This window comes from Anser cygnoides, chromosome 2 (genome assembly GCF_040182565.1).
Source record: "Anser cygnoides isolate HZ-2024a breed goose chromosome 2, Taihu_goose_T2T_genome, whole genome shotgun sequence".
NCBI lineage: Eukaryota > Metazoa > Chordata > Aves > Anseriformes > Anatidae > Anser > Anser cygnoides.
The window spans coordinates 45,416,291-45,422,290 of record NC_089874.1 but is presented as its reverse complement, the minus strand read 5'-3'; positions in this window follow the sequence as shown (position 1 = coordinate 45,422,290).

Below are 6,000 nucleotides of genomic sequence, written 5' to 3'. Positions count from 1 at the left end.
GAGATCTTATAGTGGTCTTCCAGTAGCTAAAGGGGCTACAGGAAAGCTGGGGAGGGACTCTTGGTCAGGGATTAGAGTGAAGAGAATGGGAAAGATGTGAAAAAATGGCTGATGACCAACATAATATAATTCTTCTCCAGAAATGAGAAAGGGCAGAGATATCTCTGGTCAAGAAATAATGAAAAATAAAAATGAAAAATAAAAAATAAAAAAATTTTGGTTGCAAAATATTTGAATTAAAACTTGCTAGCAAGTCCTTGTTATTGTGCAAGTGATTCCTTTGAATCAAAGCAAAACCTACATTCTTAAAGGATAATGTAAAATTTTACGGGAAGCTGACACTGTTCTGAATTCAGTGTTGGCCATTTTTGTATATAGAATATATGTAATTATTTCATTTTATTTCTTCAGTAGGACACATTTTGTACATGATTTTTACTGCTGTTTTTTTCCAGTGTATTGTTGTGGGGTGTTGTTTTTTTTTTTAATTCTTTTTTTTTTTTTTTCCCAAAGAAGCATAAACAAAGCTGCTGCTAGAAGTATTCTTGTCATTTCTAGTGAAATGAGGTCAAGCCTTCTACTAATCCTTTCAGCATTACTCTTTGAAAGCAAGTTTTCCCAGAGAATTGGTGCCTTCATTCCTGAAAATGAAGCATACTCAAACCAGCTGTGTTCTTAAATGCCCTTTTGTAGATTAGTTCTTATTTCACCTCCTCTTTTCCTCGGTAGCATACCGCTTGGTGTGGCACTACTCTGCTGTGCAGGTTTACCAGGTTTATCAACACATCATTATGTAAATGGATCCAATCTCGGAGGAGGCTGACAACCCTTCACTTCTGCCACTGACACCATGCAGCCAATAACCCAGCACACCCCCAGCAGATTCCTGCTGCCTTAAGGGAAAGCTAAGGTTTGTCACGGTGCTGGCAGCATTCCCTCAACAAGCACAGCCTGCGAGGGCTGCACTGCTAAAATCACAGTCGAAGACTTTGTTTTGGCTGCCAACAAAGTATAGGAAGAGATCAGACTCTGTCTCTCCTCTTCGTCCGGGAAAGGTGTAGCTCCACGCATCTGCCAGCTAAGCTTCCATCTGCAGCTAAGCTGCCTTCTCCCAGGAGTTCTGTGCATGGGGTCAGTCACGTCCCTCCACTGCCGTCTCTGAGTTTGGGCTGTCATGCTGCATTCAAATCTTGCAGCCTCATGGACTTTGTGATGTGTCCAGCTTCTGCCTGTTCAGTTACAGAAAGTCCTGCTAAAACTAGTTGATTTGGCGATGTGTGCAGAACATTTCTTGAGTGAAGAGGAACCAAGTAATTTAAATTCTTTGCTGGCTATCATTATAACTTCTTATTTAACAAGAAACATATAAATTTCTATTATGGCAGTAGGTGAATGCCAGAACATAGAGTTGCTGCTGAAAGCTTGTTTTTCAGCTGGATTCACTCCCACAGCCTGACTGCAGGCAGCAGAGTTATTCTGGAGAATCCAAGGGCAGGGTTGGCTAGGAAAGTTTATGTTTGAAATTGTATATATATGCACGTATATACACGTGACCTCTTAAAAAGCAAGAGTGGAGGGTTGCCTTGCACATCCTACTTTGCAAATAACAAAATCACTTAATGATTCTAAAAGCAAACACAGCTCCCACCAGGCCCTCAGTGTGCTTCAGAAGGCCAAGCAGTTCCTTCCAAGCAGCCTCTTGCAGACCTGGCCTCGTTCAGCCTCAATTCCACATAACTGCACATGTTATGGGAGAATTGAAGGTCCTACAATGACACGGGAAACTTTTCTGGGTCTCAGAATTCAGCTACTCTTGATTACAAAATTTAGACGATATATTTGGATTGACATATGACAGTAGTAGTATTAGATTTAGTATATCCACATTCTTGCACTTTTAAACGACAGTTTATCTTAACTAAGACCCTCACCAGCACCAACGTCACACACAAGTTTACTGTAGCAAAACTAAATTGCTCCCTATGTAGATTTGTGAGTGTGTGGCTTGACTCTCTAACCATGACCTCTGGCAACATCCATAAAGAAGCCACTTCTTTGTTACTTCTGAGAGATTCATGTGTTTTCTCTTATACTTTGGGAGGAATGTGGGATTGAGCAGGGAGAGGTTGTCCTTAATTCACACAGCTGAGCAGTAGGTACATCTTCAGAAGACTTTAATCCTTGGAGGAGAGGATGTTATTTCAGGACAAACAACTATATCCCAGTACAAATAGTCATACCTCAGTTTTTATTCTCTTAATGGGCAGCTATTCCTATACTAATTATTCTTCTTTAAAATGCTGAGATTATGTAGTGGGTTTACGTGGCAAGGTTTTGGTAGCAGGGGGCCATAGGGGTGGCTTCTGTGAGAAGGATCTAGAAGCTGCCCCATGTTTCGTAAGGGCCCCACTGCCGACCAGAGCTGAGCCAATAACCGATGTTCTTTTGCGCCTCAGTGAGAGCAGATTTAAGACAGAGAAAAAAAAAACGCTGCGCCACACAGCAGCTGGGAGAGTGAGAGGAGTGAGGAACAGCCTTGCAGGCGCCAAGGTCAGTGAAGAAGGAGGGGGAGAGGTGCTCCAGGTGCCGGAGCAGAAGTCCCCTGCGGCCTGTGGTGAGGACCATGGTGAAGCAGGCTGTCCCCCTGCAGCCCATGGAGTGCCACGGTGGAGCAGGGTTCCACGCTGCAGCCCATGGAGGAGACCACGGCGGAGCAGGTGGACCTGCACTGACGGAGGCTGCGGCCTGTGGAGGACCCCTGCTGGAGCAGATTCCGGGCCGGACCTGTAGCCTGTGGAGAGGAGACCCCGCAGGAGCAGGGGGTCTGGGGGGAGCTGCTGCCCATGGGGGAGCCAGGTTGGAGCAGTTTGCTCCTGACGGATGGACCCCGTGGTACGGACCCATATCTGGAGCAGTTCTTGAAGAGCTGCTGCCTGTGGGCAGCCCACGCCGGATCAGTTCAGCAAGGACTGCATCCCGTGGGAGGGACCCCACAGCACAGGGGACGAGAGCGACCGAGTAGGAGCGGCAGAGAAGAAGCACTGTAGACTGACCATAACCCCCATTCCCCTGTGCCACTCGGGGGGGGGGGGGGGGGGAAGGTGCTTTTGGTTTCTTTCCTTTGTTTCTCACTTCTCTAGCTCGTTAGTAACAAGCAATAAATCTTACTGTCTCCCTATGCTCAGTCTGTTTTGCCCGTCACGATAATTACTGTGCGATCTCCTTGTCCTTATCTCAACCCTTTTCATCATATTTTCTCCCCATTCCTCTTTGAGGAGGGAGAGTGAGAGAGCGGTTGTGGTGGAGCTTGGCCGCCCACCCGAGTAAAACCACCACAGGCTCTTGTCAGCGGTGCCCAGCGGCCGTACGGCTCTACGTGGCCCTGCTTCAGCAGGGGGGTTGGAGCAGATGACCTCCAGAGGTCCCTTCCATCCCCAACCCTTCTCTGAGCTTCCTTCTGGGTAAAACACAGGCCCCTTTTACACCACTGACACAGAAGATGGCGTAGGATGCCACCACTTCACGTAACCAATGAGGCGCTGCTCATTTCTATCGTCCTCCTGAGACAGCCAAGAGGTGCCGATGCTCCTGATTTTCTCTAAACAACCCTAGGTTTCTCAGTCACGTTCCCACTGTCTCTGGCCAATTTCCACCTTCCCAGGTGATAAGTTGTTCCTCGGTTTCTTGTTGTGTCCTCATCAATGAGGACTGTACTCATCTGTATCAATGAGGAATCTGAATCAACTGTATCAATGAGGAATGTACTGCCGTTAAAGACAACAAAAAATCCTTTTACAAATATATCAACGCGAAACGGAGGACTAAGGAGAATCTCCATCCTTTACTGGATGCGAAGGGAAACCTGGTTACTAAGGATGAGGAAAAGGCTGAGGTGCTTAATGCCGCCTTTGCCTCAGTCTTTAGCGGCAATACCGGTTGTTCTCTGGATACCCAGTGCCTTGAGCTGGTGGAAGGGGACGGGGAGCAGGACGTGGCCTTCGCTATCCATGAGGAAATGGTTGGCGACCTGCTACGGAGCTTGGATGTGCGCAAGTCGATGGGGCCGGATGGGATGCACCCGAGGGTACTGAAAGAACTGGCGGAGGAGCTGGCCGAGCCGCTTACCATCATTTATCGGCAGTCCTGGCTATCGGGGGAGGTCCCAGTTGACTGGCGGCTAGCCAATGTGACGCCCATCTATAAGAAGGGCCGGAGGGCAGACCCGGGGAACTATAGGCCTGTCAGTTTGACCTCAGTGCCAGGAAAGCTCATGGAGCAGATTATCTTGAGGGTCATCACGCGGCACTTGCAGGGCAAGCAGGCGATCAGGCCCAGTCAGCATGGGTTTATGAAAGGCAGGTCCTGCTTGACGAACCTGATCTCCTTCTATGACCAAGTGACGCGCTTGGTGGATGAGGGAAAGGCTGTGGATGTGGTTTACCTTGACCTCAGTAAGGCTTTTGACACAGTTCCCCACAACATTCTCCTCAAGAAACTGGCTGCTCGGGGCTTGGACTGGCGTACGCTTCGCTGGGTTAGAAACTGGCTGGATAGCCGGGCTCAGAGAGTTGTGGTGAATGGAGTCAAATCTGGTTGGAGGCCGGTCACTAGTGGTGTCCCCCAGGGCTCGGTACTGGGGCCGGTCCTCTTTAATATCTTTATCGATGATCTGGATGAGGGCGTCCAGTGCACCCTCAGTAAGTTTGCAGATGACACCAAGCTAAGTGCGTGTGTCGATCTGCTCGAGGGCAGGAAGGCTCTGCAGGAGGATCTGGATAGGCTGGAGCGATGGGCTGAGGTCAACTGTATGAAGTTCAACAAGGCCAAGTGCCGGGTCCTGCACCTGGGGCGCAACAACCCCAAGCAGAGCTACAGGCTGGGAGATGAGTGGCTGGAAAGCTGCCTGGCCGAGAGGGACCTGGGAGTATTGGTTGATAGTCGGCTGAATATGAGCCAGCAGTGTGCCCAGGTGGCCAAGAAGGCCAACAGCATCCTGGCCTGCATAAGAAGCAGTGTGGCCAGCAGGTCTAGGGAAGTGATTGTGCCCCTGTACTCGGCTCTGGTGAGGCCGCACCTCGAGTACTGTGTTCAGTTTTGGGCCCCTCGCTACAGAAAGGACATGGACGTGCTCGAGCGAGTCCAGAGAAGGGCGACCAAGCTGGTGAGGGGTCTGGAGAACAAGTCTTACGAGGAGCGGCTGAGGGAGCTGGGCTTGTTCAGCCTGGAGAAGAGGAGGCTCAGGGGCGACCTTATCGCTCTCTACAGTTACCTTAAAGGAGGCTGTAAAGAGGTGGGGGTTGGTCTGTTCTCCTACGTGCCTGGTGACAGGACGAGGGGGAATGGGCGAAAGTTGCGACAGGGGAGTTTTAGGTTGGATGTTAGGAAGTACTTCTTTACCGAAAGGGTTATTAAGCATTGGAACGGGCTGCCCAGGGAGGTGGTGGAGTCACCATCCCTGGAGGTCTTTAAAAGACGTTTAGATGTAGAGCTTAGCGATACGGTTTAGTGGAGTACTTAGTGTTAGGTCGGAGGTTGGACTCGATGATCTTGAGGTCTCTTCCAACCTAGAAATCTGTGATACTGTAATGGTGGAACGCAAAAAGCAATGCAACTTTCCAAGACTCCTTTGGGAGAATTAGAAAGCAGGTATTCTTTATTAACAGCGCTGGGTATGTGGGGGATAATTCCACCCAACACGTACACCTAAGCAAGACAAGGAGTACTTATTCATGGTATGGTGATATCCGTATTCATGCAGTTTGCAAGAAAGGGCAGGATTTATGCTAATGGTTTCTCAGACCTAATTATCATATTGCCCCTCCTACTATCGCAGGCGCAGTAACCTCTGGTGGTCGCACTTTGGGGGCTTTCTGAGAAGGGCTCATAGTTTTTTTCATCTTGTACTTCGTTCCGTTTTGCACATGCTCAGTCATTGTTTAACTGCTTCAGCACTTTTGATCTTTTATAAACTCAGCTAGCTTAATTGTTTTAAGTTCTACT